This window comes from Triturus cristatus, chromosome 4_2, assembly GCF_964204655.1.
Source record: "Triturus cristatus chromosome 4_2, aTriCri1.1, whole genome shotgun sequence".
NCBI classification, from domain to species: domain Eukaryota; kingdom Metazoa; phylum Chordata; class Amphibia; order Caudata; family Salamandridae; genus Triturus; species Triturus cristatus.
The window spans coordinates 903,368,357-903,392,344 of record NC_140586.1 but is presented as its reverse complement, the minus strand read 5'-3'; positions in this window follow the sequence as shown (position 1 = coordinate 903,392,344).

Below are 23,988 nucleotides of genomic sequence, written 5' to 3'. Positions count from 1 at the left end.
TCTACAATTATGCAAAACAGCGTCACTAAATCGTCGTTGGCGTATTAATTCGGTAGGGCCACTAAGGAAGTGGGACTCTGGATATAGCAGCATATTATGGTAAAGTGCAGGGACTTGGCGAGTTGAGGCGGGATATTTTATCATAGCCCGGCCCAATGTAAACAACGTAAGACTCCCTATTATTATTAGTCTGACTATTAAACAATGTTAAACGGATCCATGGATGGTGCAGTATTAAAAAGGAAGCAGAAAGTGTACATTAAGACCGCTACCGGGACATATTAAGAAGTAAGAAACGTTCATCATAAAATTAGCTAATAAAAACGAGAAACCTAGGCTATATTGAAGCAACATACACATCTGTACCCCATAAAATCACTTCTAGTGTTCCTTAGTTTTACAGCTAGTCTTAAAAAATTCACGGTGCTGAACAGCGTAAATGGGTCTGAGGAAAGTTTCAGAAACAAAAGTGCCACCTTAGCCTGGCTAAATTTAGTTTGTCTTAAAATAGTTATGTATAGCGTAAATAGAAAAGGCGCCAGGATGCATCCTTGCCTCACCCCCGTGGAGCACGGGAAATGATCAGTTAGATTCCCCTCTTCGCTAAATCTAACCTGTGCTGTTGTGTTCTGGTGTAGCATTCTTAAGATGTTTATCAGACCTGGGTCAACACCCAGGAGCCCTAAGGTTTCCCACAATTTCCTTCGATTGACCCGGTCGAATGCTGCTGTCAGGTCCATGAAGGCCAAGTACACCGTCCCCTCACTTGCCATGGTGTACTTGGCCACCAGATTGTGCCTGAATCCTGGGTGTCTCACTTTAAAAGCCTGTACAATCAGGGCAGAAAGAGGGCCCATGGGTCTACCTGGCTTTTAAATAGGTCTGGTGGAATCCCATTGGGGCCTGGGGCCTTGTTTCTTGTCAGCCCGTCTATTCCTGCCTTGATCTCGCCCACCGAGTAGCACGTCCACGTGCTGAGTAGAATTCCTGTATCTGGGGTTGGTGGGTAAACCGAGCCACCGTGATTGTACAGGCTTTTAAAGTGAGACACCCAGGATTCAGGCAGGATATGACAAACCACCTTCGGATTATTCAGTGCCTGAAAACAAGGGTCATTAATTACCCTCCAAAAGCTATTTGTGTCCCTACGCTCAGCAGCCTCTCTCAATGTCTCCCATGCCTGATTCTGTAAGGTGGTTTTTCGCTGTTTTGTAGCCATTTTATATTGAGCCCTACAGTCAGCAACTTTACTCCTATCCTTAGGGACCATTTTGAGTGCTAGCTTCAAATCCCTCTGTGCCCTGGAGCAATCATGGTCAAACCAGGCAGTCCTTGCAGTAGTGAAAACACATTTTACTTTTTAAACATACTGCATCCTGCACTCTGAGCTGTTCAGGGCCTACCCAGGGATGATTTATATGTATTAAAAACGAAGGTTTAGGCTGGACAAAATTATTCATTTGGCCAGGTTGACATGGCAGTTTAAAACTGCACACACAGACTGCAATGACAGGCCTCAGAGCTGGCCCACTATTAGCATTTAATTTACAGGCCCTGGATACATGTAATACCACTTTACTAGGGACATACCAGTAATTTAAATGTGCCAATTGGTGATAAGGGTGGGAAGTAATGTAATTTCTTTTAATTTTTAATATTTTTTAAATAATTTTTTATGAGTTATTTTATCATTTTAATTGTGTGAATTAATTTATATTTGATGGTTATTCATTTTATCGTTAATTGTTATTAGTTAATAAATTAATTGATAATTAATTATGTTAATTGATTAATATTTTACAAATATGGTGGGAGGTAAAAAATTTTTTTATTAATTCATTGTTAATTAATGTTAATTATATTGCAGGAGTGGAAATACTAAATTAATCCCCTACGCTATCCAACACTTTCCCTACTCTTATGCTTGGTGGAGTGGGAATAGTAAATTATTCCCACCCGCTATCCAACACTTTCCCATTTGTTGCACTCACTGGAGTGGGAATAGTAATTTTTACCCACCTGTTATCCAACACTTTCCCTACTGTTGCATTCGGTGGAATGGGAATAGTAATTTTTACCCACCTGTTATCCAACACTTTCCCTACTGTTACACTAGTTGGAGTGGGAATAGTAATTTTTACCCACCCGATATCCAACACTTTCCCTATTGTTACACTTGTTGGAGTGGGAATAGTATTTTTTACCCTCCGGCTATCCAACATTTTCTCTACTGTTGCACTCACTGGAGTGGGAATAGTCATTTTTACCCTCCCGCTATCCAACACTTTCCCTACTGTTACACTTGGTGGAGTGGTCATAGTAAATTATTCCCACTCGCTATCCAACACTTTCCCTACTGTTGCACTCCCTGGAGTGGAAATAGTAATTTTATCCCCTACGCTATGCAATATTTTCCCTACTTTCATAATTAATGTAGCGTGAAATATTATTTTAAAAATAATAATAATTGTAATAATGACATTTATTATATTTCAAATAAATTTTTATATTTATATTTACATTACAGGTTTATTTAGATATATATGTGCTTATAATTTAAATTATGTTTTTAACATTTTATAATTACATTTAATAATTATTTATTAATATTATCAAGTTAATATATATATAAAGTAATTATGCATGTTTAATATTTTTTTACATTACATTTATTATTTATTCATTTTATCATTTTAAAAATATTTTAACTATGTTTTATTTAATTATATTTATAATTTAATTAATTTTATATTATTTTTAAGACATTAAACAAATAGATATTTTATACAACTATATTTTTAACAACAATATTTTGATCTCGATATTTTGGTACTTACCTTTATGGAGATAGGAAGTCGATATTTTGTCCATTGATATTTTGGACTCGATATTCTGCTGCCTCGATATTTTGACTGACAATATTGGTGCCGATTCCGATCCTGGAAAAACCGGGTACGAACCGTCGGTCGGAGCGTTTTCTCCGTCCGACTCGTACCCGGGAAAAAAACCCTACAAACTTGCAAGTACGATTCGTACGAAAACACCATTTCCGTACGAGTCGGACAAAACACCGACCGACAGTTAAATACATACGAATGTGATCCGGGACACCGCGGACGTGACGTCCGGACGGAGTTAGGCATGTTTTTACGTACCAGCAAGTACGATTCGTACCAACAGCAGTCCAGACGGCAATATTTTTACGGCATCCAAAAAGTGCCGGAAAAGGTAAGTACGCCGCGATGCGAGCGGTATAGGGGACCAGGTACACACCGCCCCCCCAGCCCCCGTATGTACGCGCCATCCCCCCCAGCCTCCCGTGTATGTACGAGACCTACCCCCACCCGTGTATGTACACCCGTGTATGTACACCCATGTATGTACACCCGTGTATGTACGAGACGTACCCCCACCCGTGAATGTACACCCGTGTATGTACAACCGTGTATGTACGAGACGTACCCCCACCCGTGAATGTACACCCGTGTATGTACACCCGTGTATGTACACCCGTGTATGTACGAGACGTACCCCCACCCATGAATGTACACCCGTGAATGTACACCCGTGTATGTATGAGACGTACCCCCACCCGTGAATGTACACCCATGTATGTACACCCGTGCATGTACAAGACGTACCCCCACCCGTGTATGTACACCCGTGTATGTACACCCGTGTATGTACGAGACGTACCCCCACCCGTGAATGTACACCCGTGAATGTACACCCGTGTATGTACGAGATGTACCCCCACCCGTGAATGTACACCCGTGTGTGTACACCCGTGTATGTACGAGACGTACCCCCACCCGTGAATGTACACCCGTGTATGTACACCCGTGTATGTACGAGACATACCCCCACCCATGAATGTACACCCGTGTATGTACACCCGTGTATGTACTCCCGTGTATGTTCGAGAAGTACCCCCACCCGTGAATGTACACCCGTGTATGTACACCCGTGTATGTACACCCGTGTATGTACGAGACGTACCCCCACCCGTGTATGTACGGTGCTGGGGGTACGTCTCGTACATACACGGGTGTACATACACGGGTGTACATACACGGGTGTACATTCACGGGTGGGGGTACGTCTCGTACATACACGGGTGTACATACACGGGTGTACATACACGGGTGTACATACACGGGTGGGGGTACGTCTCGTACATACACGGGTGTACATACACGGGTGTACATTCACGGGTGTACATACACAGGTGGGGGAACGGGGGCTGGGGGGGACAGCGCGTATGCGGGCACATGTCTCCATGGTTGCTATAGAAGTTCGCTCCGTACGGTGTTTTCTCCATATGGTTGTACAATCGGACGCACGGGACGGATCGTACTTGCGCGCTCGGACTTCAGTTTTACGATTCGTACGGAAAATCGTCCGGGGACGTGTCGGACACTTTTCCCGACCCGAGGACGTGTCGGGGAATTTTCCCAATGCGATTCGTATGTATTTTTTCCCATACAAATCGTACTTGCCAGTTTGTACGATACTTGTACGATTCGTACGGAAAAAAATCCGGATACGATTCGTACGGGGAAAATTTCTCCAGGATCGGAATCGGCACCATTATGTCAGTGATCCTTTCTGCCCTGACTCTGGAGGACAATCTAAAGAGATTGTACTGATGGACAAGGTTGATAACACGCATAGATATCCAGCCGCCAAGTTTAAAGTAAGTTATTTCCCTCTTTGGCAACCAACAGAGAGCTTTTCTGGCTGATACAGAATGGTGCTTCTTAGTCAGCCTAGCATTAAGACTAACAGTGGTGTTAGGAGTGCTTTAGGTCTGAGTGTCTGGCAGTCCTGGATGTAGGCAAACCATAGCCCTGACTTGAGTTGACCTGTCACAGAACAATGGGGTAACCCAAAATTAACCCGAAAGATCTGGGTAACTTATGATACGGACAAACAATGGTCCGATCGGACCACTGTTTGTCTGTATCTTGAGTTGACCTGGTCTCAGCCACTATGGCCCCATGCATGGGATGAACAGAGACAGAAAGTGTCTACACTTATTTAGCTGATGGCAACTATAACAAATAGATTCTTAAATTTAAACGTGGGAGATATATTTTGGCCAAATATTTTTGGGGGACGTGGGAGATTTGAGTTGTTTCATCTGCAACCATCGACATCCTTCACAGTTCTCTGAAGGTCTGGTAAGGATGTTTTCCCCAGAAAATGTAATGTAAACTTCAGTGTCTTCTGCATAAGCCCGCACTCCCACTTGTAAGATGTGAAAGATAGAGAGAACATTGAATAGTAGGTGATTGAGGGACAATCTCTGGTATATTGCAGGAAGTTAGAACTGTCTGTGATAAATAAGGAAACAGGGAAACGTTTGGGTTGTGTTTGTAAAGAATGATTTAGGCCAATACGTTCTTTCCTGCTTGAGCCATTGTGGCCAGCCCTTCCAAAGAGATAGAGTGGTCCACAGCAGTTAATGCTGCAGACAAATGCAGCTTTGCCAGCAGGCAGCTGTATCCCTCATCGGCACAGAGAAGTGCATCGTCCCACTAAATGACCAGTGCACACAGCCTGACTGAAGAGGAGAGGGTCAGTTGTTGTCACCCAGGGGTTGTTTTTGTAGTTTATACTAGGGCCTTGGACCCAACATGCAGGGTGGTACTTGGTCTGATGTTTGCAAGATGCATGGTGTCAGGGTTAGCTTTTTTAATATGGAGAAATGTATACAGTTTGTCAAAGATTCTGGAATGAACCCTTCTAGGGTGGAATAGTTTATCAGCGGGGGAAACTATAGGAGCAAACAAGAGATCAGAGTTTCATAATAGACATGGGAATTGTAACTGCGGAGAAAACAGTGGATTTTAGGGTCCTTATAGAGTGGTAGATCTCTTCAGGAGAAGTAGGCTGTAACAAGAAAGTTTCATGAGTGGATGCACAGGGGTCAGACTCAGTCTGACCGTGTGACAGTTGTGGCTGAATTGAGTTTTATTGTTTCACTTTTATTGGTAAAGATGCCAACCAAATTCTCACAGAGCTGAAGTGATGGCTTCATCGCTGTGTAACACTGTGACTGAGATGTGGTGCATCTTTCATAGGTTTTATTATTTAGTTGGCCTAGCAGGTTTGTTTGTCTTTTCTACTGCAATTTGGCAGGGTTTAAGTAGGCTGTGTCTTGGTGGTGCAATGATTTAGGGGCACATGTAGAGTTTAGCAGATGCGGGGCTCAGTGGCAGATGTCCTACTAAGAGATCTGCAAATGTTAAATAGGCCAACGGTAGTGTATAGACATCTGTGCACTCTAATTAGGTTGGGTGAGATAAATGCTGCTTTTTGACAAAGGCCCGGCGTCCGCCAATCTATGTCAGTCCTTAAGTCTGTTTTTGTGATTGTTAAGTGCGCACCGTTGACAGCCACACATGGTTGACAGTATAGCCAAGTATATATAGTCTGTCTTTTGTCTTTTTTATTTTATAGTCTGTCTTTTGTATGCTATTTTTTTCCAATGGGAGTGGTTTACTAATTTGTTGGACACCTATCAGTTGGCTTTCATATGGTCATTATCTCTATGGGCCTGATTACGATATTGGCGGACAGGGTTACTCTGGCGCAAATGGGACGGATATCCTGCCCGCCGGACTGCAATTCCATTACATCCTATGGAACTTGCAAAACGGCGGTCACGATATCCGGCACATTTGTGATGGAGTATCCTATCCGTCAAGATCATAATCAGGCCCTATGATTTTTTCCTGTTGGGTCTTATAATTCCATTAAGGCAAATCTGCACAATATTCATCCATCACCTTTATTTACATCTGTACCAAGTCTTCTGCCCCAGAAATGGAAAACAAGGCCTAGACAATTCTGTATATTCTTGGTGGCTATAGAGGTGATAGACTTTATGCCAGATAGACATTTTTCCAATACTCCAATTATCTGAGAGCTGAAGGGCAAAGCTTATTCAACACTTGCCAGAGTGCATCCCAGAAGATGAAAAGCAGGATTTAGGTGCTTACGAGGAAGCTATAGCAAAACCATATGGGCATTTTATGTCTGACAGAGCACTGTACTGGACCATCATATGTTCTAAATGAGATATCATGAGTCACGTGATCCGATGGGTACATACATTGTTGCTTTGCGTGTCTTAGGAGCAAATTGGGAATTTGAAGGCTTTGTAAAGACACTGATCAAGGATGAAAGTATGATCGGGGAGTCTTAGCACTGCTACTCTACTAGGAGACAAGAGAGGTTGCTGTCTTGGAAGAATCCCAGTTCTGGGGAGACATCAGCCCTTGTCAAGGGTTTGGAGCAGTCCATGCTTGATTCTACAGTTTTCAACCAGGCTTCGGTTGCAGAAACTTGTGGGGCATTGAATGTCATTGGCAAGGAAAATTTAAGGGGTTATAACCAGAAGAAGTACTGAGAAAAAGCAGCACTTATTAATAATGCACCAAGTGTGAGCAAACATTCATGCGCACTTTGCATGTTCGCAACCCAGGCTGTATTGCAGCCTGGGTGGAGAATATGACCAGGCTCCCACTGCCGGTCTGAGCACCAAACCACAGCACTCACAACAATCACAATGCTGCATTGCAGCATTGTGATTGGCTATAGGGAGCCTGGGTGTGCTTCCTGCTCCAGGCCAGAGCGAGCGACTACAGAGGAGAGACATGATAAGGAAGCATTGAGAAGGTAGGGATTTTTTTAACACTTGATTCCTCGTCTCCTCCTCACCACCGCCACCCACCTCCTCGCCACCCTCGAACCATGCCAGCCGCCACTGGATGTCTCAAAAACCTGCAGCTGGCACTGATGAATGTTGGAGTTGTGGAATAGGGGGGCTGCATAGTCTTACTTAAAACTCATGCCTTTTTCATCCACCACAGACAGTTCTTGCCCCTTTAGCTCAGCCTTGCAGTTTCTCACTGTTTTGCCATCTTTTCTTCCTCCTTCTGTCCCCTTTTTGTGTTTTTTCTATCTCTTGCTCTGGGTTCAATATCTTTTGAGAAAAATAAGTGCCAGTCTTTAAAAATGTGTCCCAGTTTGCCCCACCTGCAAACATCTGTAATAACTATTAAGGTAATCCACGTAGTTCATGTATACATTTCATGATTCAGTTCATCTTGGGCTGTGTAAGTGTGTTTGATTTCTTCCCAGATTTTGCATTTCTGACATTTTTTCCATGCAGCATATCACCCATCTCACAGTGAACTGAGTTGCCTCCAGGTGTGTGGGTGTGCTCGGGTAGTGTGTGTTGGTGTGCTCTGGTTGTGTGTGGGTGTCTATAATGGGCCACGATTGAGAGCTAAAGGTAGTGCGAGTGTCTCATAGTGCCCTCAAGTAGGTCATTAAGGTATTGAGAAGACATGCTCATCCAATCCTTGGCGTCTCTAAAAGTCACGCTGAGCAATGGTCACATGTGCCAATTTTCACTGATTCTATATGAAAGTGTGTGAAGGAGGCACACAGCTGTAGAAATACTGACAGGATGAAAGTACAAGAAATGCAGTGGGTAGGGGGGCGATGAAGTGAAGGAGATGCAGGAGAGAGTGAACAGGGGTGTTGAAGAGAAAGAAGATGATGTCTGACATAAACAGAAGGAGGCTTCCAGAAAGTTGTGAGGAGTAAAAGGGTGGAAGTGTCTAACAAAGAGACTGCAGGGGACAGTGGTGAGAAGTGAAGCACAGCAGTGATTCAGACACTCCGAAGACCACTAGCCCTTCCACACACCTTGGCTGTGTTTAACTTACTGTCTCGTATTTGTAATTCTACTTATTCACCACAAAATCATTGCTGTTATTTAGCTGATGCTGCTAACACGCATTGGCAAAGCCAATAGACTTGGCATGTTTTAGGTTCATGTTTGTTACTCTGTGATATGTCTGAATGCATAACCCCAGCACTGTGCCCACTCCAGAGTACATGCCACCTTCCCCCTCTGTATTTCTTAGAATGAATAAGCCAACATGCAATCATATCTTGTAGTGGTCATTTGTTGGCCGCAGTTTTATTAGGAATACAGGTATATACTTGTCATAATTTCCATGGCCCTGGTCATAAATCATTATTGGTGAACTGTCATATTTGTGTCATAAATCATATGCATTTGGCATACATCATCTCTGCCATAAATCATGTGTACATCGCAAAATAGAAATTAGACTGACAGTTCGTTGGTTAGCTTATTTGCAGGCTTTGTCTTGTTTCTTGTCCCCTCTGGGTCATGTCGTTGTTTGGTTGGGTTTGCGCTCCCTTTGCAAGGGGGATTAGCTTCTGTCCCGGAGTTAGGCCACAACTCGCTACCTTGTTGACTCCTTTTGTGACCTGCCATCTGGCGGGGGCTGGGCTGCGAGCGCTGTCTCCGTTTGCTACCCCCTTTTGGTGGGCCAACTCACCAAGCCGTGAGGCATCCCAAAGTGAGTGGTCCTACACACCGCCGTTAGGCCAACTCACCCAGCCGTAAGGTATCCCAAGGTGAGTGGTCCTATTCCCGAACACCGCCCTCTGGTGTGCCTCCGTACTTTACCATACGTACCGTCCCTGTAGCTCTCCGCCACGCCATCAGGGAGGCTTTCGTCTTCCTGCGGCTCCCCCCACGCTCCTCCTTTTTTCTACTTGATTTTTTTTTTTTTTTAATCTGCAACCTGCTATGGTCATGGCGCCCCACAGGTTATCCCAGAACACCTGCATGCCTTCCTCTGACAGGTGCACTACATCCCTCGCATAGAATTCCGGGCTCCCGGTGTGGATGAGCCATGTCTGACCGTTTCGAAACCATTGGCTCTGCAGAATTTGCTAACCGTGAGGTTGAGTTTTTTCCTCGAGTTCTCAACCGCTTTTTGCGAGTCAGGCCCGCGCCATTCCCTTCTGCTGATCAGTTCAGACCATATGATGGCGGTTCTCGCAAAAGCCCTGGCTGTGACCGTGAGGTCTCTCTGTATATCGTGGAGGAGTGCTTTCCTCCCCCGTTGGGCCAAACCATTCCCCCCCAAATGTATGATTAGAATGTCCGGGTGGCATGCTGTGTCCGCTTGCAATTCCGCGAGGCTCACCGTCAGCTGGTCCCATTTCATCCCTGGCCGGCCGAACCACCGTATGCTTGTGTTCACTGGTCATCCCTCCCGCCTGTGGCCGCTTCGCCGCCACCAGGATTGCATCCGCATTACGAAGGAATGGCTCACCACCCACACCAGCCATGTTCTCCTTCCTGCCGAGGCAATGATAAAATTGTCAATCCCCAGTTTGCCCTTTGGGAGCGGAGACCCCGTCCTCCCTCGGCTGTCCTGCTGTATCTATACCAACTGTGGCCTCACGTAGGTCCGGTAGGCCCGCGACCACCATCTACCTACCGCTTGTATCCCAGCCTCGGTCATCCCGTGCTATGTGGCTGTTGTTGCAGCCCCTATCCTGAATGAATGTGACCCAAAAGCCTCCGGCGGCAGCCCTGCTTTGCTGAGGGCGAGTCGCATGACCGCTGTGAACTGGAATTTGCTCAGTTGTGTGCCGTTTCCGTGTTTGAAAAGGGGGCCTTCGCCATCCGGCCGTATCGCCATGAATGCTAGTATGCAACACACTGCACAGCAGATCTGATACTCTATGCATTGTAGCCTCACTATCGCCCCTTTGTCGGTCTGGTCTGTCTTTGACTGCCTCAGTAGTATCTCCAGCTCCTTTATTCTGGGTGTCACATCGCTTGCCTGTAAGCAGTGTGTGGCTGGTCCTGCCCTTGAGGGCGCCACTAATTCACTGAGGCGGAATGCCCCAAAGAATGCAGTGGAAAATGCGGCCCCATACAGGAGGTGCTCAGAGTTGTCCTTTGTTATGCTACCCAGTGTTCCCAGCATTAAACCCAGCTTTGTGTAGTCTATTGGGATCCTGTTGTCCCTCTTCTTGCCCTCTGCATGTTTCCACCCTTTCATCGCTGCTTTGAGATAGTGAGATGCCACTGGATCCTGCCCTGCCTCCAGCTTTGTGTAATGCGCCACGGCAGACAGATGGGCTTGTGCCCAAGACCTGGACTTCCTGCAGTTAAATGCCCACTGAACAAATTGCTCCACTGCCTTACGTGTGGCCCCCACATCTCCCAGTGTCTGTATGCCCCCTACCCGCATAACCGTCCCAACATACTTTTTATATCTCCTGGCTGCTTCCGGGGCAAGGACTTGGTTGACCAGTACTGACCGATCTACCCCGCCAGGCCCCATAGTTGGACCGGGAAGGGGTCCTGGTCTGTTCCGCCCCAGGTGCTAGTTCCCTGAATTTGTCAATCCGTTCTCTTGACAGGGCGTCTGCTACCTCGCTCTCCACCCCCGGTATGTGGCGTGCTCTAAGGGCTATGTTTCCCTCCAACTGTAATTTAACCAGTCTGCGCATTAGTCGTAGTGTGTCTGGGCACCTGGCTGATCCTCTATTGATTGCCTGCACTATGCCTTTGTTGTCTGACCACAGTGTCAGCTTCATGTTACGCAATTCCTGCTTTCACACTGTTAGCACCACTATTATGGGGAACAGCTCCAAAAATGTCATATTGCTGGTTATGCCTTGATTGCGCCAACTACTAGGCCATAGGCCCGCACACCATTTACTGCCCAGGATTGCTCCAAAACCTGCACTGCCAGCCGCATCCGTGAACAGTGCAAACTGTCTGCCAGTGACCCAGCCCTTTCTCCAGATCAACGTCCCATTGAAATCTGCCAGGAAGGATCCCACATCAATAGGTCCTGTTTGACTGCTGACCCTAGTCTAACGTGGTGGTGTTTGTGGGTAAGTCCACACGTTAATTGAGTTAAGCGCCTAGCGAACACCCTGCCTGCTGGAATAACCCTGGCTGCAAAATTCAGTTTGCTTATCAACCTCTGGAGATCTCTCAGTGTTGCCTCTCACGCCCGCAAAGGCCCCTGATTTTCCCCCTGAAATCCTCCACCGTATCGGAGGGAAGTCTAGACGTCCCCGCCACAGAGTCTATTTCTATCCCCAAGAATGTAATCGTTGTTGCTGGGCCCACTGTTTTTTCTGCCGACAGGGGGATCCCTAATTCCTCGGCCAATTGTACAAACGCCTCTAGAGTGTCGCCGCACTCTGTTGATGCAACTGGGCCCGTGAAAAGGAAATCATCCAAGTAATGGAGTTTCCCACCTGGGGGATGCCTGATGTGCAGTGCCCATTCTACGAAGGTGCTGAAAATTTCAAAGTAGGCACAGGATACCGAGCACCCCATAGGCATGGCCTTATCGAAATACAGGTCCCCTTCCCACTGGAGCCCTAGTAAGTGGAAGATCGAGGGGTGGACCGGGAGTAAGCGAAAGGCAGACTCAATGTCCGCCTTTGCCATGAGGGCCCCATGGCCTGCAACTCTGACTAGGTCAATGGCATCATGTACCATGGCATATCCCACCGAGCATGCTTCTGCGCTGATCACATCATTTACTGATGCACCCTCTGGGAATGACAGGTGGTGAATGAGCCGGTATTGCCCTGGTTCTTTTTTGGGAACTACCCCCAGTGGTGAGACCACCAGCCCCCTGCTCATGCGGGAGGGGAGGGGGCCCTCGATTCTACCCCAAGGTCTTCTCTTTCTCCAATTTCTTCGTGACTACCCCTGGGTGTTGTAGTGCGGATTTGAGATTTTTGGTGCTACCAGGGGGGAGGTGGCCTGTGAATGGGATAATAAAACCTCGCTCAAAACCCTGTACTAGAATTTCCGCGTCTGTCCTGTTGTGATATCTATTGGCTAGCTTGCATAATTGGAAAGTGTTGACGGGGGACCTGGCTAACCTGCAATCCTGAATTCCTTGGGGGGCCCCCACGCCCACTATGGTTATCTCACTATTTTTTCTTCTCCTTTCTGTCCCCTTTGTGCTCTTTCTTACGTTTGCACGCTGCCGCCGGGTGTCCCCCGCCACAGGAGGAGCAAATGTGCTGAAATTTACATGAGGCCCCATAGGTGCATTTATTTGCCTCGAATTTCCAGCAAATTGCCACCGTCCCGCTAATATGTGGGGCTTTCCATCCCCGAACTGTTTGGACTTTTGGAAAGGCCTCCCCCTGTGGGAGGAACCCCGAAAGGGTTGCTCGCTCTTCCCTGCCCATGCCTTGGCCTCCCTCGCTACCATTATTTTATGGGTGAAGCCTGATACGTCTTCCTCATTTCACTCCATCTCTGGGTTCGTTTGCATCTCGAGCCGGAAACCTTTATCATACTCCAGCCATGCGTCACCCGGGAATTGCCTCTGTGCGTTATGTATGTTGGCCTCGTTAAGCCATAGGTCAACTGCACCGCGTGGGAATTTTTCTACAATTCTGCATGCCATTATCCTAAATGCATCCAACCAATTGTCAAAATTCCTTTCCTTTCTCTCCTTCCGCCTCTCCCGTCTATGGTCATCTTTTTTATCGCAAATAGTCAGGTCCAGCCTGTCTAACTGAATCGCCAACAATGTGAAAATATAAATAAACTCCTTCCTCCATATCCATTCTTTGACTGCTAGTGGAATGAGGCTTGCTAGCCCTGTGCCCCTGGTGGTCTAGGATGCCGAACTGGGTGAGGGCCTTGAGTACGGTTCTGGCACCAGAGGTGTGTGGGGCAGGTCGCCCACTGTGATTGCGCCCCCCCATGCTGCTATAGGGGACCCTATCCCCCCTCTGGCCTCCTGCGCACCCTGCCCCCTTAAGCATTCCTGTCCCGCCTGACCAGGGTCTATTAGGTGCCATAGCAATGCCGACACTTCCCCATCTGCTTGGGCTCCTGCCACCCCCACCCATTGCGTGCCCAGCCCCTTCAGCAACATTGGTGCCATTGTTATAAAACATTCTTTCACTATAGCACTAATATGCTCACCACTTGCTGTTGCTTCTCTGGTCCCGCTGCTTGGTCCTGACACCGCCGTGCTGGCTACAGGAGGCAAGGACTTCTTCCTGGGGGCTTTCTTGGTCGCTGCTGCTTCTGCCAGTTTGGCCGGTGATCTCCTTCTCTTTTTTGCTGCTGATGCGTCGCTGTCCTCGTGTTGCTGGCTGCCTGGTTCTCCCCTGGCATTGCGCACCAGATGCGGTTGCAGCCACTCGCTGCCATGGACCTCCGATACCGTCCTGATTTTTCGGAGCAATTCATTGAGGTCTTCGGGCTGCTCTTGGCCGCCCCGGCATGTCATCCTCTGTGCTCTCATGGAGTGCTGTCGCTGCTCCCTACACCCCCAGCTGTGCCCTTCAGGGATCGTGACTGTTGCCCCGAGCCTCTTTGTAGCGGGGTGCTGCCGCTGTTCTGTATGCACCAAATGATTGCTTTTTAAGTATCCCACTCTTGCTGGGGCAAGTCTCCATGCCTGACCTTTCTGAATCCTTGTGCCAAAGTAACTGGTGCGCGGGATTGGGCCCCCCAAAACTTGCCACTCGGTACCGCAATATCACTTGGTGGTGGGGGGATGGGGGGGTCGGATGCCCCTCTCCTGCACCCACTCGGCCACAAGTTACAGCACCGGAGCTATTGCTGACCTCCGCAGACAGTGCGTCAGTCGAGCGTTGCCTTTAAATGTGCAGCGTGCTTATTGATGCCCCCTTGCCAGAAGCGAGAACGATTCTGTTCCCTACTGCACCTGGGTCCCTCAGTCAGTCTGCGAAGTGCCCAGGCTTGGCTAACTTGCACCGAGCAGCGCGCCCTCTGGCAGGGAAAGCCTGAGACCGCCCCCGCTGTGAGACCGGTCCGACCCGCAGCGCGTCCGCCGTGACTCCTTGTCCGTTGCGGGCTGGTAACCACTCGGGCCCGGATGCTTCCTCGAATCCGCGGTCAAGCCGTGCCGCTCCTTCCTGCCCACTTTACACCGGTACCGTCAAGTGCAGGGACCTCTTCCACAGTCTTGTTGTCGGTGCGGAGAGGGCAGGAGCTTCTCTCGCTGCTCTTTCACCCCCGCTCTCTTGCCGCTCTCTCACTTCCCAAAACGGACGATGTCCCGATGGCAGCAGGATGGCGAGTGTGAGAAGTTGGCTTGGCATATGCTGGTCACTAGTTATAGTGGCCACCTTGCACCATTCCAATTCGACTCTTATGGTAGATAGGTTTAAGACAACTTTTTAAAGAAAGCTATCCTAGTGGTAGCTGTGGAGAGCAGCCTTCAGGCTAAGTCTCAGAGGAATGTCAAGCAGCTTGTTTTACCTTATAATCTCTTGAATTACCAAATGAAAGGACACCACACAGATTTATCTATCAAATATATATGTATTTATTTCTAGACACACTCTACTAATCTCTTTATGAGATTAGAAGCCAGGAACACATTCAAATATCAACGTTTCAGAATAAGTTAAGCCCAAATATGGCTGGGTCCCTAGGGGCGTACCAGACCATATACTAAAAAAGAGGTTTGGGAAAGTCGACTTGCAGAATGACAAGGCCTAGGGCCTGTAGAATCGCTGGGGCTTCACTAATGCAGTATAAGCAGGTAAGTAACAGACCCACAGGAGACGCATGCAGTGTGAGAACACAGCCGCGGGTTCCCTATTGATTACAATGGAGCAAGTCGCGGTTTGATTTTTAAAGTTTTAGGGTACTTCGAGGAAGTCTACAAGCAAGCCACTTACAAGGTAAGTAATTCGAGGGCCACCACACACTAGGGCACCGGAGTGCACGAGTTACCTCACCCAGGGAAGCCGGGTGCATAGGTGTCTTTTGGTGTCGGGTCGCGTCGCTGTTTTCTATGGAGACCAAACAAGATTTGCTGCTTGCGAAGACTGAAGAAGTGTTCGGTGGAATCCAAGGCTGGATTCAAGATGAAGATGACCTGAAAATTGACGGAACAGTGTTCACAGTCACTTGCCAGTGACCTGGGGCCAGGAAAATGGATGCCCACGGATGTCGGGTGATTTCAGGTGATCATGGGTGTTTTGACTCTTAGCTCACGAGGTCCAGGAAGGACTGACGATGACCAGCAGCTGGACTAGGAATGTACCACAAAGTCTGCAGCTGACTGCAGTGTCAGCAATCGGATTGGAGCCAACAAGCCTTGGCAACAGCAAGTCTCGTGGAAAGTGAATTTAGTCAATGGTGCAGACCAACAAGGTATGAGGGTCTCACCCAGCAAGGGTAAGTGTGGGCAGACCGGGAGCAACTAGGGGAGTCTTTTGAGTTGATAAGAAAGGCTTCAGGGGACCCACATGCCAATGGGCAAGGGATCATGAAGACGCCTGATTGAGGACATGCTTCACAGGAGCCGCGGTCACTCTGGAAGGGATAGGCCTCTGATTTTCGCTGCACAACCTACTTTAGACTTGGGCCAGAAGTGCTCCAAAGCCCAAGTTTGTAGCATGTCGTGAAAGGGTTGCACTGGACAATAGTGAATGGTACCCAGGTATTGCAGTTCCTCGTCACTCGTGGGGTCCACTCGCCTCAGCTTTGCTGGGGACTAACAATGGCCATCGAGAAGTCAGGAAATCCACTTCCAGGGCTGCAGGGACTTCGGACTCCAGCGGGAGCGGGAAAGTTTGCGACCATTGATTCAAGTTTTTGGTGCCTGCCAAGCAGGGGAGTGAAGGACTGGGTTATTCTAAGACCCAGCGGTGCCAGGGGACAACACCTGAAACCTTCGTGGGTTACCTGTTCTGACGTACAAAACACAGAGACACGGGACACTTCCAGCGACGTCAGAGATCAGCGTTTATTTACTGCAGGGATACAGAAATCACAAGAAGTACACAACGTGTAGGTTCTCGGAGACTGCTTCAAATTGCAAAAGTGGATCGCTCCTTTTATACACGTTTTTGCCATTGCACAGTATGGCGAACAAAGGTTACAACTCAGTTCCCACAATAAATTTCAAAAGAGTCGTGTTCATGTTTCAGGAGGCCGGAACATAATTACAGCAGCATTGCCGGTTCCCAACTGTAAAAACATATCTACCCCGCAATAAAACACATTCCATTCTGACCGTAAACACATTAGGAGAGGGGACAAAAACAGATGCAAAGAAAGGACAAGGATGCACAACAGGTTAGAAAAGAGTGTTGGGAGTAATAAAGGAAACTTGATGACAGGATCAAAGACCTCGTGTCCAATGCATGCATGACTGAAACAATAGGCTAGCACGGCAAGATGAGTCTCGAGCGGGGCCATCTGCCTTCGCCGTGTCATTTCCCTTATCGTAAAAGTCACCCTCAAAGAAACACGTGTCCCTCGTGTAAGCTTGGGAGTCCCAGGGTCACGAAGCGGGCAACGTCCGTTCGCTGGCTACTTGAGGGCAAGAAACAAAATGGATGCCGTATCTAAAATGGAACCCGAGGGTTCGGATGAACAAACCCAAAAATTAGACGAACCATACGTGGTTGCGTAACGAAACTGCGTACACCCACTATACTTGTCATTTGCGGTTCGTAGACACCAAACTCATCCACATTCGTCACCACTCAAAAAGTGTCGTACCGTCTCACACGGAACCTCAGACGCTCCTTTTGCCCTCATGTAGGCAAGCACTAGTCAAGATCGGAATCGATTTCAATATTCATCAGATCGTTCACCTGCTGCTGGAACATCATTCTATTCATCAACACCTCCTTGGTAACAGATGGCCGTCTTATACACGTTGTAGCACAAAGGACACATAAGGCAGGACCACACTGTACACAAAGACAACACGTGAATAGAAACGTTACAACAACCCCTACGATTATCAGAATCTTCCAACCCCAAGTTGACATCAGACCCCAAAACCATCCTAGAAGTGTCCAATTACCTTCGTCCACGTGTATGGACTCGGAAATCTTGTGCAACTTTGAGATGGCTTGGTAGACAGTTGGAGCATTGTCAGGAATGAAAATGCAACAACTCGAATGGATAACTTTACACACACCACCTCTATCTGCAAGAACAACATCTAGGACCATCCGGTTCTGCAACGTCATGAGTCTATCCGCCTGAAGTTCAGCTGTTAAGTTACCAAGGGCACTCGCGGTAATATTAGCAGTTGACTCAACTACACGGGTCAACTGTCTTAGGTTCCTACTATTAACCATAGGTCCCCAAAACGGCAAGAAACCCTTAAAGAAATCTCCTGCTTCTTGACCGGCAGTATCCTCTTTACTAATAACGCCTCTCACAACTCTAGTCTTGTGATAGTCTGAGGCAACTGTGAAAGTAGGTGGTAAAAGATTCGCAATATAACAGGTACCCGAAAAATCACGGGGTAACCATGTATATGCGCGTTCATAACATACGAAATAAGTGTCCTTAGCAGTCAGGAAAACAGGGGAAGAGAGCATCGGTAGGACATACGTGTCAGTACAAGCACTGTTCCCAAGTTGTGCTCTCGGATTTCGACCCAAACCTTTCAAGCAGAAATTACCGAGGTGTGGTACAATCCATATTGGGGACGAGCTCTTAAGCTGTCTATCACCCACTGAAACACTATACTCAGCCTCACTCATATCCTTATAGGCTTGCACCTCTTCATCTGGGATAAGCGATGCATCAAAAACATCTCTATCTAAATCCGCTATCGCTATCGCCAAAGGCTTGTGGTACGGACCGGGACCAAAATTGACAGAGCGTGGCTCTCGACTGGGGTAGGAATCTAGTGCACTACGAAACATAGTTTGGAATGCTCGAGCGGAACCCTGGGAGCTGTAAGGAAGGACCAAATACGGAATACCCCTATCCATGGTATGTGGCATTAACCCACACACCCAACAGTTGGTAGTATTCATCACCAACTGATGCTGATGTAGGAGTTGAACGAAGGAGTTATTCATAAATTCCGCACGTCTAACCTGTTCGTGTTGAGGCAAAGGATGAAAAGAATGTGGGGAAACAGTGGTGATGGAGCTTAGTTTAGGAGAAAGGGTAGGTGAAACAGAAGGTAATAACAACTGTATTCCAAAATACACTCCGCCCACCAATAGCATAGACACAGTCAGAAACAGTAGGAATACCTGAAACAGAAAACATTTTGTTCGTACAACCCTATGTAACTCTGATCTCTGCGCCGACATCCTTTCTACTTCCAACAGCTTAGAGAATGCCATCCTCTACAAACCGTCCGTGACGTACTTGACACACTTCGTTCTGAGTAGCGATTATCAATCCCCAGGAGTTCCCAGGAATCGACAAAAGTAACCGACCTAGCGTCAGAAACCTGCTAAACAGAAAGGAGTACCCGCACGGCCCTACGGTAACCCGGATGGTAGGGTTTCCTCAAAACGTTCAGTTTTAATACAAATCTCTTTAGCAGTGAAAAACACATAAAAACTCAAAAAGAAAGGATGTAATTGTCCATAATGTTCATAGCACCGAAAAAGGAAAAAAAACAAATATACGACTTAATTTTTATTAGTCCTTGAACGAAGAAAGTATCGACTTCTTCCAGGTCGAGTTTGCTCTACAAACAATTGTTCAGCTGGCGCAACAGTGTTCGATAAAGTGAACGACGAGTCGGACCTTGGGTTCTCTGCTACTGATGACTCCACAAGTGGGTTTGGCAGCCACAAATCATCTCCTACAGGTTGAGCGTCACTAAACGGCACAAAGTTTAAAGGAGTCTCAGTTTCTGTTGCCGCAATCCCAGTTCTCACCCAACCGTCTGTTGGTGAGGGGATCGGTACCTTTTTCGTGTGGCCGGCGTGAACCCAGTTCTTCCGGCCCTCCAATCGAACCGCAGTCCTCGTTGTCAACAAGACTTGAAAGGGTCCTACGAATCTTGGCTCCAAGTTACGTTTCCGACCAAAATTTCGGGTAACGACCCAATCGCCTGGCCGGAGCTGATGTCCAGGACCCTCTGTCTGCGCCGGTAGAGCTTCAAAGACCTGTTGATGGATTAACCGTAGTTTAGTGGTCAAATCATGAAGGTAATCAATTAGCATTGGATACTCAAGACTATCAAAGGCCTTAGGTCTCGGGACTCCCCAAATGTTCGCAGGGCGGCCGAACACAATCTCATATGGGCTAAGCCCTACTCGAGAGTGTACAGTCGCCCTGGTTGATAGGAGAGCCAGAGGCAAGGCATCAGGCCATGATAGACCAGTGGTAGCTTGTATTTTTGCAAGTTTCAGTTTCAGGGTACCATTGTACCCTTCAACCAAACCCGCTGCCTGAGGATGATTAGCGCTATGGAATTTTTGACGGATTCCAAGGCCCTTACACACACTCTGCATCACACTTCCTACAAACTCACTTCCATTATCCGACCACACGATCCGTGGCATTCCATACCTAGGAAAGTATTCCTTCAGCAGGATTTTCGCTGTGGACAGGGCAGTATTATCCTTAAGAGGATAGGCCTCAATCCATCTAGAGAACGCACAAACCACAACCAAAACATACTTCAGGTTATTGCATCTCTCCATATGGATAAAGTCCAGTTGGATAACCTCAAAGGGACAAACAGGGGGAGCAAAATGACCAGGTGGAGTGGGGGTGCCCTTGCCAGGATTGTGCATCAAACACACCATGCAATTCTTAACCACTCTCTCAGCACACTTAGTAATACCCTCATTCTTCCATACAGGGGACAAGAACTTACATATCCCTTTTGCACTAATATGTGACAACCCATGAGCCATCGTCACGACAGCTAATACGTACGCATCTGGTAACATCCACCTCTGACGTTCCGTCAAGTCAACCCAACATCCATGCATATCCAACCTTCCCGTACTTTCTTTCCACTTGATCTTTTCAGCTTCAGTTGCCTCGTTCTGAATTGCTTTCACACTCTCAACAGTGTCTTCACACATACCAGTTTCCGTCGGCCATCTCACTGAACTTGTCACGTACATTCGAGTTGTAAGATTCTTAGCCGTTTCCTTAGCAATCTCATCCGCAAATGCATTACCACGACCAACATCATCCGTCACTTTCCGATGTGCACTACATTTAACAATCGCCACTTGTTTAGGCAATGTAAGTGCATCCAAAAGATCATTCACGAGCTGCCCGTGTTGGATCTTCGTCCCATGCGATGTCATAAATCCTCTTTCTCTCCAAAGTCTTCCAAAACTGTGCGCAACGCCGAATGCGTACTGACTGTCGGTAAACACATTCACTCGCTTTCCCTTAGACAAGACACATGCCCTTGTCAATGCAATCAACTCTGCCGCTTGTGCTGAATTCTGATTCAATCTCGCAGTTTCCACAACCGTGCTCAACGTCACTACAGCATACGCAGTCGTCACATCGCCATTCGGCAATTTAAAGCAAGAACCATCAACATACAAAGTACCATCGGGATCTGCCAAAGGAGTGTTTTTCAGGTCCACACGACCCTTTGTTTCTTCCTCAGTTCGTAAATAACAATCATGTGGTGGTACATCATTTGATTCCATATTACTCGGCAACAATGTCGCCGGATTCAGTACATTACAACGCTTGATCTGTATATGACTTGCCAAAAGGGTCAGCTCGTACCCAGACAACCTTGCACTCGTCAGATGTTGAGTTTTTGTACGATTCAGGAGAGTATCAACTGCATGCGGAACCATCACTATGAGCATATTATCCATGACAAGACCTGCGGATTGTCGAATAGACGCCGCAGCTGCCGCCGTCGCCCTCAAGCAGCTCGGCAACGCTCTAGCTACCGGGTCTAAGGTCGAGGAAAAATATGCACATGGGCGCTGCTTGCCACCAAATTGTTGCGTTAAAACACTCAACGCACAGCCTTCCCTCTCGTGGACGTGTAGTGTAAATGGCTTGCTGTAATCAGGAGTATCTAACACAGGAGCCGAACACAACGCATCACGAAGTTCAGAAAAACTTTTCTGACATTCCTCCGTCCATGGCAAAGGAGTCGAAACATCCTTGCACGTGAGAGCTATCAATGGCTTCGCTAACAGTGAAAAATTTGGAATCCACTGTCTACAGTATGACGTGATACCTAAAAAGGCACGCACGTCCCTCTGAGTCGTCGGCACAGTCATTCGAGCAATTGCTGCGATTCTTTCAGGGGTCAACCTTCTTCCCGCCTTTGACAATAAGTGACCTAGGTAGGTAACTTCTTGACAACAATATTGCAATTTAGAAGGTGACACCTTGTGGTGTAAGTCGCATAGATGCTGCAACAGTGACACAGTAGCAGTCTTGCAAATTTGTTCAGTGTCTGCAGCTACCAACAGATCGTCAACGTACTGAATCAAGGCTGCACCAGCTGGCAGCACGAATGCATCAAGTTGGCTCTTGAGAGCTTGGCTGTAGATCGATGGGCTCTCACAGTAGCCTTGAGGTGCACGTTTGAACCGGAAGCTACGACCACCTAATGAAAAACCGAACAAATCTCGACTTTCCTCAGCAATCGGAATGCTAAAGAACGCAGTCTTCAGATCAATTACCGAGAACCATGATGCAGAGGCTGGAATCAGAGTCAGTAAAGCTGTAATGTCGGGCACCACAGGAAACTGCGGGACAACAATTTTATTTACCTCCCGTAAGTCAATAACTAGACGGTACACGGGGGGCTTGGAGGGATCAGTTCGCTTCAGAATAGGCAACACAGGACTATTACACACGTTACCTCGTGTCTCCTCAATAACATCTTTATCGATCAAATCATAGATGATCGCTAATAGTGCCCGTTCACCATCAAGGGAGATACGATACTGGGGTATGCGCGGTAATCGCGCATCAACTTTCAATTGAACAACATAAGGTGGTATATCCAGCAGGCCCACATCATTGTGACCTGTCGCCCACAAAGAAGCCGGAAGAGAACTCAATTCCGGTGGGAGCTTATCGATCGATAGATACATAGGGGAAATCACTCTCTGACCCAATGTAAGCTCCACTCCCGTAGGAGAGCAGTACAAATTCGCATGTATCCTTTTCAACAAATCCAAGCCCAAAAGATTCTCACCACAACCAGTAGTCAAAATCAAAGGAGCTTCTAACTCATGAGACCCAATCGTAAGGGGCAAGGGGCTAGAAACTGGATTGCTAACGGGGGCGCCAGAGAATCCAACGGAAACATTCGTTAAGCCAGACAAAGGCGCGCCAGGGAGTTTCGAATGCATGATGGAACTTTTTGCTGCACCAGTATCCAACAGAAAAGGCTCAACGACGCCCAATGTGGCAACTGCGACATAAGGCCCTCTCTGATCTACCGGAACTGATACTTCTCCCTTCCTTTGTCTATGGCTGTCCTAGTAGATACCGTCCGTATCAACATCACGCTCGACATAATAGTCGTCCACATGATACTGTGCAGATCTACCAGACGAGAGATCGCGTCGATCGAAACAATTCTGCGAGTCTGAGGAAGTGGCAAGACGCTCGGCCTGATTCTGAGTAACACCGCGACCTCTACCACGTGAAGCTTGTTGAGGACCACTACGACCTCCTCGAGCCGACACACCATTGTTCCTATCACGTAGAACTGGGCAATTAAACTTCAAATGGCCCTCCCCTCGACAATATGCACATTGATTATACCCCAACACAAAGCGAGGTGCGGGAGAGTCATTGCGCACCTGCGATCTGGAAAACTGCGATTGTGAGCGATTTGGCTGTTGCGAGTCATTGAAATTTGAGCGCGGAGGATACGCTTGCTGCAATAAGACCTTAGTTTTAAGATCCTTCGTTTTCTTATCTGCACGTTCGCTTTCTTCCTTTTCTCTGTTTTCGTAATATTGGGCCGTAGCCAATATTTGAGCAGTGGTAGAAACAGCCCACGAACTCTCAGAATTCTTCAACTTGTTGCTGAGTTCGGGCAACAAGTTCGATACAAATTTATCAACGAACAACCGCTGACCACCCTCCGAACTCATGTCCTGACCACTATGATCAACAAATGCTTCCTCAAATCTCGTAAAGAAATCGGAGACACTCTCATCCCTCTTTTGCTTACACGCGGACAATTTATCCCAATTGACGCGCATTGCTGGCATAAGCGTTTTCATAAGAGTAATTATCCTCTGGGGCAAATCCACAATAAGCTGTTCAGGTTTAGCCCCACCAACTTGCTGGGCGTCTGCCGCCGTAAGGGCAGCCCAGTCACCGCCTAACTCAGCCGCGTGATTCTCGTGACTAAT